Source organism: Elgaria multicarinata, chromosome 3 (assembly GCF_023053635.1).
Source record: "Elgaria multicarinata webbii isolate HBS135686 ecotype San Diego chromosome 3, rElgMul1.1.pri, whole genome shotgun sequence".
NCBI lineage: Eukaryota > Metazoa > Chordata > Lepidosauria > Squamata > Anguidae > Elgaria > Elgaria multicarinata.
This window is the reverse complement of record NC_086173.1, coordinates 91,779,115-91,791,911: the sequence shown is the minus strand read 5'-3', so window position 1 is coordinate 91,791,911 and position 12,797 is coordinate 91,779,115.

The window sequence follows — 12,797 nt, the reverse complement described above, 5'->3', positions numbered from 1 at the left end:
TAGTGCCTTTGAGACACACTTTTGCTAAGGGGAGTGTGTGTGTGTGTGTGTGTGTGTGGCGGCGGCGGGAGTGGGTGGGTGAACAACTAGCTTCCATACCATCACCAACACCACCCACTACTACAGTGTTTTATTTCCACCACCCCCCGTAAGAATGAATAGCAGCCATTACAGGAGGTAACTAAAGGCACATACTTGGAAAGAAAGTGGTGCCAAGTAAGGATATCCTGATTTTCTGAAATCTATTCCGTATGTGATTCATGGATTGCACAATGTTATTTATTTTGACGTCCATTCACAGACTGATGCGATTTTTCACATTATGCGGAAAAATTTGCAAATAATTCCATAAGAAAGTTGGCAACCATTAACATAATTTATGCTAGGATGTAACATTTAGTGTATTGTCCCCCATTCCATTCAACTTTTCCCCACGTATATTTTCCAGCATGGCATATGACTCCGCAGAAACAGGCATATCTTCCTACAAATGAATTTGCGTAAATTTCAGGAAAGTAAAAAAATAATAAGTCCGCGGACTCTTTATGGCTTGGGAAGGCCAGTCCTCGACAGACACCACAGGTTTGGATTCTTAGAAATCTGAACTCATTTTAGTCCGTCCCAAATTTCTTCAGCATCCTTAGTCCCAAATGCCTTAATGTAGAATTAAGGCTGCCTTTTGCCAGGCCTTGTATTTTCTGCGGAGTGCTCTTGTTCAGGGTGACAGCTAGTCAGCCATGCCTCTCCCAGTGTACAACATTCCATTCCCCCCACCCCCAGATTTCATTTCTCCCTCCTACAATAGTCAGCCAGCAATGAAGCATGCTCTCATTGGGGTTTTTTTGGGGGGGGGGTCCCCCTCAGCTAGCTAGCTAGCTTTCTATCTACTTTTGCAAAACTTGTGACTCCCACACATCTCTCTTGTGCCTAGGTGATGCCCTTTTGACTACAGAATGATTGCCACCAGGAGAATGAGTTCACTGTTGGTGCATAGGATTCATATTATTAATCTTAAAAGTATCTGCTTTGGAAAGGGGACCAATTCCTTTCACGATCTGAAGAGAGCTCATTGCCTAATATGCTGATGAGATCACGTAACATTCAAACGTATTTTATTCTCCCCTAGAGCAACGTGACAATACAGCCTTTACAGAAAAGAATCAGTATATAAACCACATGCCTGTGTTACATAAGGCACTAAATGTGGAGTAGAGAGAGAGAGAAGAAAGAAACAGCCAAGAGTAGCAGTCCCTGCAATAATTAATTAAGAGGTACCTTGTTTACATGCATCTACTCACATTTATATAACAGTATTATAACACAGAGGTTTTCTTTAGGAGTAATACATTTTATTGGCTCTGGACAGAAAAGCTCACAGCCACCCAAGTTACATCACGCTTCATTCTAAGTGATACTTTAAAAGTGTGCTCTGTAAACAGCATGCAAAGAGGCTTAATAACAGGAATATTATACATCAGGCACTGCCAGAATAGCTCGTGTGTGTGTAAAATGGAATACAAAATAAAAATAAAATAAATAAAAATGAAAGGTTTTTTTTTTAAGGGGGCTATAGGATTCCTTAAATATCTTAAATACACAATCAAGCTCACACTGCAATCCTGTATGGTTTTTTATTTGGGAGTAAATCCCATAATTCAGAGTAGACATGTGTATGCGTATGTTGTTAATAAGATTTTAGGTGCCATTTGGATCCAGTATGGGAGGGTGTCAGGGAGCCTTCTATGACCTGGACCCTCTTTAGGATCTTTTGCCTCCTTAAGAGTCCCACCTTCCTTCCTTCCCAATAATGTACATAGGCACATGCAAGGGGTGTGCCCAGGCACACCCTAATGTCTTAAGCAATAAGTGTCAAATTGAGGATCCATAGGGGGTTCTAGATGCAGTGGAAATGGCCCTATGGCTGCTCTGTTGCCCCCCCCCACAACAGTGTGCCGTTTCTCCCAGCAGCAGGAGCAAATACAAATTGCTGTGCTGGGAACCTCTCTGCCAGGACCCTCATTTCAAAGAGGCCAGGAGGAGAGCCCCCGAAGGCTAATATCACCTCATAGGATCCTCTTCCGGCCAGTGTCACCACAAAACTCCACCAATGCTGGGGATTGAGGAGTTTCTCCTCATCCCTCCGCCCCCCCCTGCAATGGCCCTCCCGTGGTCATGCAGGCTGAACACGGAATAGGGCATCAGTGTCTACAGCATTTAATAAATAAATGAATAAAAATAATGTCCTTCAAAATTAAATAAATAAAATTCCCTGAGTGCACACCCTAATGAAATGTGCCGCACACACCTGTGATAACGTAGGCTGTAGAGGTGAGGTGAGTGAGACTCCAGACACTTTTAAGTTCAACGTGTTTACTAGAATAATAAAATAACCAAATTACAAGTAATGTAATATAAAATTTATTTCGGTCACAAGACCAGCAAAACAGCACAGCACTGTAAACACAATAATATTCCCAGGGCCAGCAAAGTAAGATGGGGCTATTAATATAATAATATAAAAAGGTAATAATTAAAAGTACAAGTAGATAAGCATTTAATTAAATTGTACATTGTGCATGTCCCACTCGTAATAATATAAAGTTTAAGAAATTACAACATTCTCACAGTCAGATGGTATCATCCCAGGCCGACAAGCAATTGCAGCAGCACAGAATCTAGCCACCTTGGAGGATATCTGAGAATTCTGGTCGGCCAGGAGATAATCTATATAAAACACATCAGATCTCCCAGGTATTCCTTTTAAGACAGGGGTAATGAAAATATTATGGAAATCACAATAAAAGGAACAATAAAGCAGTACATGGCCCACAGTCTCTATCATGCCAGCTTTACAGGGGCAGAAGCGCTCAGAATGTGGAATACTATTGTATCTACCCTCCAAAAGTGCAGAGGGAAGCACATTGAACTTAGCCAGTGTAAACGCTTTTCTGTATTTTGGAATAGTTAGAAGAGTTAAATAGGTTGCAGGTAGAAAAGCCTGCCACCTACCTAATTACAAGTAAAGATATTTAGTCAACAGAGCTGACATTAAATGCATTAAAACAAAATGAAAGTTGCAAAACACAAGTTCTTTTACCCTAGTTGCATTTACGTTATTCCAGCTCCTCCTTCCCCATGGTCTCAGCTTTTCCTGCTCTCCCGTCTCTGGCTCTCTCACTCTTTTATATCCTCTTCCCTCAAAACAGAAAGTACTGTTTCAGTCTTGAAGAAATGACATTTAACCAGGGAAATGAATCGTAACTGTAGAAATGAAAGGAAAGCTAAGCAGACAGGCAAGCTGAGCACCCGTGCAAGTTTAGAAAGAGGGTGAGGAGGCCAGGCAGTCAACCATCTCCCTCCACTGTAATGATAGTAAATAGATTTTTCAGGTGAACCAACTCAATAAAGAAAAACAGCTATGAAGGTAGAAAGCTTGCAGAGCTATAGGGATTATCCAGTATATTGCACAGAACGTCATACGTACCACTACTTGCCCGCTGTGCAGAAGCTGTATGTGTGCATTCAGTGCAAAGAACGCCTGGTTCTCAGGGAATGAGCTTATTGCCTTGTGGCCAAAGTAGCTGAACTGGAGAAGCTGAGGGGGAAAGAGGTTGTCAGATGAGGCCTTTGGGGGTATGAAACCTCCTCTACTGTCAAGGACAATGAGGATTTGTGGGAAGTAGGGTGCCACTCCAGAAGGAGGGAAATGATCCATTAGAAGGACCCATTCCTTGTGCTGAGAATATGCCTTGGGGGAGGGGAGGCTTGTGGTAGTGGGTGATTTATTCACCAGCTTTTCCACCCTGAGGCTTTTTGGCCTGTGATTTTACTGGAGGTTCTGCTTCTGCATTCTTTGTGGGATAAGATCCGCCTTTGACACATGAGCTTTGCTTACCCCCACTTTCTCCAGTTCATCTGCAAGATCTATATGTTTCATTAACAACAGCACCATAGAGCCATGTCCTCTTTTCACGTACATGTGAGACTGATTGACAGCAGATCTTTTGGTTAGTTCATTATTTCTATTTCAAATTAAGCTGTGGAAATGCTCAGAAACCACAGGAAGCGCTGGAAGTTGACATCATGTAAAGGACCCACAAACTTCCTTGAGTAACCAATCTCAATTGCAGGATAAAAGCTCCATGGGGAGAAGCCCATAGACTGGGTGATTTGTAGGGTTATGCTTCACCTCAGCCTTGAAGCCTGAATCTGAGTCAAAGTGGCTGATTTGGCCCGCCTCAGCCTGAAGCTGGTTCAGGACCAGATTGGGCTGTCTTAGCCCAAAGCAGCTGAAGCGCCTTGGGCTGCTTTGGCCCAATGGCAAGCTGCTCTCCCCTCCCACCCCCTGGACTTATCTGAGGCCTCCGTGTGTGCTGGTGAGCTCTTCTCTGGCCTGCCATAGATCTACTGTTGTAAACTACGGGGCCGGAAATAGCCACTCACTATTTAATCCATCCTGATGCCTACTGATATAAGCAGCAAACAGGGATGGGTAAATTCACCGGAGGATTCCTCTAGAGTACAGTAAGGCTCAGATGCTTCATGGGGCAGTACAGGACCAGGACAATGTGCGGCATCTTTGCTGGTCCCAGACACTCCATCTTCCACATCTGGGCCTGAGAGACCAAGGAAAAATGTGAGTGCATGGAGTGTAAGTTGTAAGCAAACACAATCTGGAATAGATCCACAGCTGAGCATCTCATTCCTTCAGTATTGTGTGCTTTTTGTACCATCTAGCTAGATAAAGTGTTCTGGAGAAGTCAAATGGTTGCACGCTTTTGTGGCATTTTGGTTGCTCCTAATAAAGGTATTGCCTAACTGTGGATTTTGGGGTCCCCCCAATGAACCAGCACAACTACCTTTGTTTTGTTTTTTATTGTACAAAGCAGGGTTAGGCAACCTGGTGACCTACAGATGTTTTGGACTACAACTTCCATAAGCCCCAGCCAGCATGAGCAAAGGTCAGGAACCTTGGAAGATGTAGTCCAAAACGTTAGAACATAAGATGAGCCATGCTGGATCAGACCAAGGGTCCATCTAGTCCAGCATTCTGTTCACACAGCGGCCAACCAGCTGTCGACCAGGGAACCCACAAGCAGGACATGGATGCAAGAGCACCCTCCCACCCACGTTCCCCCAGCACTGAGGGGTGGGGGGAGCATTGGACCAAATCAAATAAAGGCAAGGCAAAACCAGCTGAGAAAAGAAGGGGCTTCCATGAATAGTTTCAGTGTAACTCAGGTCAATGTAATCTGGGATGTCATCTAACCGCTGCCTCTGACATGCCTGTACTTGAATGATGTTCATAGCGTTTTGAAATTATCATGATGACTTTATTGCCAGAAGGGAGTTCTAGCAACTTGTATGGTGAAGATAAAAAGAGTCAAGGCTCACTTCTGCTAGTAAAATGTCTTGGGATCACTGCAAGCCATTTCTCTTCCTCCATAGCCAGTATTGCTATGGTTAAGGTTAATGCATTTCCTTAACCATTTTGTGGTTAAGCAGCATGGTTTAGCATGTTGTCTGAACCAGGCCTTTGCCTCCTCTTTCCCCCCCAAACCCTGCAGCATAGCTACTGAGAAGTGGAATCAAAAGAGTTACACAGCACGAATGAGTGCAGGCTATCCAGCCTGGGAAAAATTGCCGTGTTGTTGTCAGATGGCAGAAATGGGAAACCTTTTTTTATGGCAACTCTGTGCAACTTTGAAAGCCTTTGAAATTTATGCATCATATATCTTAACAGCCCTTTCTTTTCTTTCAAAAAACTGTGCTTAGAAAAAGCACAGTTTCAAGAGGAAAAGCCCAATGTGGCTGCAAGTTGGTGGTTGCATCATAAAAATGACAGGGCACAACTGCGCAGCCACAATGAGGTATTTTGAGCATATTGAAGCCCTAGGTTGCAGGTTTACTGGCTTGATCCAAGTAGTTTGGAAGAAAACTGCATTCCACAAATGCTGTTTTCTTCTTCTGGACTGCTGCTGAAACGGCAGGCTTCATTGTGTTATAACTGGAAAGATCCCATTACATTAAACAACATTTTTCGGGGGACGTGTACAAAACTTGGTGTGCTTGCTCCTTGGGATCTCTGAATCATTAAAACAAGGATGATTCACCAAAAGTTTAAAGGATGGAAACAAACCCAGCAGATTAACAATGCAATATAACCCCCCCCACACACTGCCCCACAAATTAAATCTAGCTAGCATTTCTGTCTGCAGTAAATTTTTAAACAGCTGCTTACACACCTACAGACTTTAAATGGATGATTGTCAACAATTTCCTACCATTCCCTAGTTTTAGTTTTGGCTCGACATAACCTTGCCTCCAAAGCCTGCTATGCCCCACTTTTATTGGTGGTAAGTCCAGGAGTAATGTACAAGAATATGCATAGCATCATCCTAGGGATCTTTAGTCAGAGTAAAATTCTATTAAGTTCAATGGAAATTACTTTAAATAAGTGTGCTTAGGTTTTCAGCCTCAGTTTTATTTTGTTGAGAGAGCACTGGAGGCTTAAGACATCTTTCCAATATGTGTCTGAAAATATACAAGGCGATTCCTACGAACAGGCATCAAAGCAACTAATCTATCGTTATCTAAAATTATTTCTAGGCCACCTTAAATAGGGTGACCACATGAAAAGGAGGACAGGGCTCCTGTATCTTTAACAGTTCCACAGAAAAGTGAATTTCAGCAGGTGTCATTTGTATATATGGAGAACCTGGTGAAGTTCCCTCTTCATCACAACAGTTAAAGCTGCAGGAGCTATACTAGAGTGACCAGATTTAAAAGAGGGCAGGGCTCTTGCAACTTTAACTGTTGTGATGAAGAGGGAACTTCACCAGGTTCCCCATATATACAAATGACACCTGCTGAAATTCCCTTTTCTATGGAACTGTTAAAGATACAGGAGCCCTGTACCCTCCTTTTCATATGGTCACCCTGCCTTAAAAGGTGGAACTCTCTCAAGGTGCCAACCAGTATGGTGAGCCAGTGTGGTTTACACTACCCTTGGGTTCCTGCAATAGAGGAAAAAGGATATAAATGTAATAAATGCAGAGGTTTGCAGGCCGTTTACATGAAGTTGTCAAGTTCCAGGGCCTCTCCTGTGCTTTCTGACCTTTATCCTGGTGCGGAGAAGCCCCATGACTCAAAACTGCCATTTCTATTGTTTCTTTTTATGCATCATCATCACTCCTAGCTGGGAAAAGGGAAGGAGACATGCCCCCTTCCTCTTCCCTGATCAATTCCAGAGTGGCCCTGTATCAAGAACCAATTGTCTAAAAATTGGGACATCACCTGAATAGCCTGAGCTATTATCCCTTCTTTGTCAAGCCCAAGACTCTGGCCAAATTTTGCCTTAAAATTGCTTTCCAGTGTATCCATGCTGTCTGGGCATGATGGGAGTTGTAGTCCACACATTTTGAAGGTGCCAGGTTGAGAAGTCTGCCTTGAGGCAAGCCCACAAAAATCAATTTATTGGCAGTGAGTTTTCATCTGATCAAAGACATGCTGAATTGGATGGTTTGATTAGTATTTATTTATTGCTGCATGTAAATGGGAAACTGGTTAGACCCGAGTAATAAGTACCACTTGGGCCTAAAGGTCTTTTTTTTAATATAACAATCGTCAGTTCCCTTGTTCAGCTGGTTTGTTGTCAGGCAAGGCAAGACATACATTGTTCCTAATGGAGAGAATTCATCCCAGGCAGTGTTTTGCCATCTGCTCAGACCTCCAGTTTTTAAACTGTCTCTATCCAGTCCTCACTTACAACCTCATTAGACCTTAACGCAGACTGAGTGCTGATGCTCTCTGCTTACATGTGTCCCATTGGGAAGCATCACGCTCTCACCCAGTGAGCTGGATGAAAGCAGGAACATAAGGAGTGGAAACAGCTTTATCTTCTTACATGATCATTCTTTAGTGGTGAAAAGGAACTGGGTGGCCGGGCAGTGAGCAGTGACTCATTGAGCACAAAGACAATGCACCATATTGTCAGCCACAGTGCAATGTCTGTGCCGCTGGAGCATTCGCTTAAAGTTGATGGAATGGTAAAGATATTTTTGAACGTGTTTTTTTAATACTTTCAGGTAGTTTCTTTATTTTCAACCATGCCCCATACACCCGATGAGGACTGCCGAGGGCAATGTTCTTCACTGCAAGGCCCGAGGGCCACCCCAAGTACAATTCTGTCGTTGTCTTCCATTTTCTCTCTCTTTGCATTAGCTGCTCACTCTTAGCAGGGGCTCTCAAACTGTGCCTTCTTCTTTGCTTTAGCAGTGGGCTGGCAGCTGTGTTCTCAGCTTCAGAGGTGGAGAATTAAGAGACCAACCACTGCTCATCAGCTGTATGGCGGCTGTTCAGGAGCAATCAGACAATTGGGGAATGTAGGAGCAATCAACCAATTAGCGATCTCTCTCTCTCTCTCTCTCTCTCTCTGTGTGTGTGTGTGTGTGTGTAGCCTGAAAGATGAAGAGCAACATGATTGGCTAGCTGTAGTCATGTATTGCACAGCTGCTGGAGGTGGAGGGGAAGTTGAACGTGTAGGTGACAGAGAGAGAATGGGAGAGAGTGAGTATTGTGAACCTGTTCAGGAAGTGGCCCCTGCTGTAGTGCCTGGAGCCAAAGTGGCTCCTGCTTGAAAAATAGTGATGATCACTGGCCTTGCAGAGTCAAGTGAGATTACTTCTTTTCATGACTTGGGAACTGTGGTTCTATTCATGCAGCCTAAAATCACGTTAGCCTTTTTTGCACCAGTATAACTCATAATGACCCTGTTCAGACAAAACGCTTAACCATTTTTGAGCGAAACATTGTGTCATGTGAACCATGATTTAGTGTGTCATGTGAACTGTTCCTAACCATGGTGGCTACATACCCACATGCTCACTAACCACTTGCTGCAAAAGGGTTAGCAGCCTAACCATGGCTTAGCATGTTGTCTGAACAAACCCATTCAATTCCTAATGGATTACAATCCAAAGATCGTTTTCGCACATATCACTGCCAAGCCAGTTACCATCCAACACTTGAATGTACATCTATTCATTTATTTCCTAACTAAATTCCTCCTAATCTGACAGTTAATTTCAGAATTTCATATTTACCTAAATGGAAGGCAAGGTGGGCAAAGTCAGCATAGGTGGTTTCTCATTCTCCCAGGATCTCTCACTCTCAAACAGACCAAACCCTTATCTTTTAAAACTCCCATGATGTTGATGACCTCATCCTAAGTTTCAGACCTGGTCGTACCACTACATCTATTTCTTCCAATGTAGCCAGGTTTGCCATTAATACTATTAACACCTAGATGAAGGCATCCCTGCTAAGCTAAGCATCTTTCTACCTTCAATATTTAACCAGCCCACTTGTGGCAACCTTCCTCTATTTCCAAGAATACATTCCATTACAGTTCATTTTATTTGTTTATTTATTGCATTTTTATACTGCCCAATAGGTGAAGCTCTCTGGGCGGTTTACAAAAATTAAAACCACCAAAACCATTCAAAATATAAAACAACCAGTATAAAAGCATAATATAAAATACAATATAAAATATATACAGTTACCTCCCAACACACACAGAACTAATCACATCTACACCATATAATGAATCCTCATCAATTTCACACACTATAATGCATATTCTGCTACAGAATGATATCCACATGTAAAGCTCCGCTTCCAAACAGCCCCACCAGCCTTACCTGTATTAATTTACATAACTTCATTGACATTGTCCCCCCAAATGTCATTGTCTTGTCTACTCACAAAATAACTGTACTCTCTAGAGATGTTTAAAGTGGCTTAAATTCAGAGCAGAGTAATAAACCCCCCACTGCAAACATGTTTCGTAACAATACTTTTTTGTAACTGATAGTCATGACTCAGCTTTGCCTTTTGCTCAGAGTTGTTTGCTTCCCAGTAATGCTTCAAGACATTACCCAGATGTATTTTTTGACTAATGTTGTTGACAAATGGTTTATATCGCCTCCTCCTCCTCCTCCTTCTCCTCCTCCTCCTCCTTCTTCTTCTTCTTTCCAAACACTTACATACATTCAGTGCAGGGCTGAGAAAAATCCTTACATAAGGAATCCAACCTAGGTGCTCAAGTTCTTCAGCAGAGCCGAGAACAGATTAACTGAACAAAAGATTAAACGTCTCACCACTGCTGGTGCCAGGTTTTGGAGGGCTCTTCGACAAGACATCCTCGGGGATGGGGGGGTCCTTCTGTGTGGGGCCATTTTTGCCTGGCTTATGTTGTCACCAGCTGCTGTGTTTCCTCTTACCGTGGTTGCCTGCCTGATAGCAAGGGAGAGAGAGCTGATGAGTGAGAAGGAGGCAGATGCTGTTTCTCCTCCTGCTTGTCACCATAATTCACCAACTCGGCAGAGTGTGTGTTTATATGCTCTATTAATCCTGTAGTGGCTGCACAGTGGCACTGTGTTGTTTACATGATGCAGCCACATTGGGCTTTTTACTTCTTGAAGTGCGCTTTCTCATGGTGTCATTTTACCATGACTTTTCCAATTGCTCGATGCCATCATGTCGTTTCTTTCGTCTGTCTCTGGTGCCTTCAATTCGGGGGCATTCCTAGGGGCAGATTCCAGTGCAGGGTAAGACTAGGAACACATGGCAGGGGGCAGGCTTGGCAAGCCAAATGGCCGCCGGCACTGAGGCTTTCCTGGCAAGATCGCCTAACACTCTCTCCTGCCATCTAGCTTTCCCAATTCCACCTCACAGCAGCAATGCTGCAGCGTTTTGAGGGAAACAGCATACAAAGCAGCATTGTATATTCAGGGAAAAGGGCATATAAATGAGAAAATGGGAATTGTTGTTGTTATTATTATTATTATATCCCGCCTTTTCCCCAATATGGGACTCAAGATTAAAATATGTACAGTTAAAACATATAAATATAAATTACAAAAGTTAAAATAGAATTAAACCTACAGTAAAATTTAAATCATCTTTAAAAATAAAACAAAAACTGTAACAGGTTAAAAGGGGGGGGAATCCAATACATTAACACAGGTCCAGTATAGTTCCAAAAGCCTGTTAAAATAAAAAAGTTTTTGCCTGCCTCCGAAACTGTAGCACAGAGGGAGCCAGCCCAGCCTCCCTGGGACAGGTGTGCCAGAGCCTTGGAGCAACCACTGAGAATGCTAAGGAAGAGTAGCATCGGCATGACCCGGGTGGCAGGGTCCGGGGGAGAGCTTGGCAGCGGGCTCATTGCAGAGTTGTGGGTCTTGGCAGATACCCAACTCTGCCAGGCTCTGATATCGGCCCTGCACCTCACCAACATACTGTCTCTGAGCCTCAGACTCTGATCAATTGGGGCGCGAGTATATATTTATTATTTGTGGCTAGGATGGGTTGCCATCTCTTGCCGGCAAGGCTCTTGTACTTCTAACAGTTGCATAACGTTCAGCAGACTGGAATGCAATTTTTCTAGTATGGAGATGTAGTTGTGAGAAATTATTCTTCAATTTCTATCTGTCCTGCGGTTGTTAAAGACATAGGAGCTCTGTTAGTGGGGTGGAAGTTGGCAGGCCTCGATGGGACAACTTACCTTTCAATCCAACTTCCAGCTACCAGATGGCCTAGATTTTCCTCAGAATTTTGATGCTGTAAGATAAAACATAAATGTGAAGCCCCAAAACTGTCTGTTCCCTACTCCAAATTATCTGATCACTTTTCAGAAATGATTCATAGACTCCCTCTTCAAATTGAGCTACTTTTCAGATTGAGAAGTCACTAAAGGAAGGCAACTGGAAAATAAACAATGATGTTTTCAATGGGGAAACATGTTCTGAAGAAACTGCCACAGTTTAATGTTGCTCTGTCGGTGGAGGTACAGGTTTGCTTTGCCACAAGTTGCCCATCCCTGGTTTACTTGCATGCCATGGAAGGCCAGGAAGCTGGCTGCTGCAATGGAAACCAAGGAAGGACTTTGGGGCAGCTGTCCAGGACTCCTCTCAACAGAATGGGCTCCTCAAACTCAGCTGGGGTGGTTTACCAAATCTGGAGGTAAGAGAAGGAATACATATTACCATCTAAAGAGACCCCACATTGTAAGGCCATTCTGTCCAGCAAGTTACCCCAAAAGAGGACATCAATTGCCATAAAATTTGCATATGTAAATTTATAGGAATAGGTGCAAATAGAAATCATAAGTGTAATTTAAATAGGGTGACCATATGAAAAAGAGGACAGGGCTCCTATATCTTTAACAGTTGAATAGAAAAGGGAAGTTCAGCAGGTGTCCTTTGTATGCACGCAGGACCTGGTGAAATTCCCTCTTCATCACAATAGTTAAAGTTGCAGGAGCCCTGCCATCTTTTGTATCTGGTCACTCTAGTATAGCTCCTGCAGCTTTAACCGTTGTGATGAAGAGGGAATTTCACCAGGTGCTGCATGCATACAAAGGACACCTGGGGCGGATCCACACTTAAGGTTTGGGACGCCCTGACGGCGCATTAGGGCGTCCCGAAATCGATAATGTTTACCCTACCTTAAGCGTTGCAAGAAGAGGCGGCGGAGGAGGAGGAGCTATGACCCGGGCTGAAGCCGGCGGAAGCTTCTTCCGCAAAGCTCTCCGACCTGGGTGGGCCCTGGGTGACTCTTTCGCTGGCAAAAGGAGGCCGGCGGGTAGGTGGGCGGCAGCTGATTGCCCAGCGAAGAAGCTGGGCGCGGTTTACTCTTCATCCCGTCCCCGCGAGGGGCGGCCTCCTCCTCCTCCGCTGCCTCTTCTTGCAACGCTTAAGGTAGGGTACACATTATCGATTTCGGGACGCCCT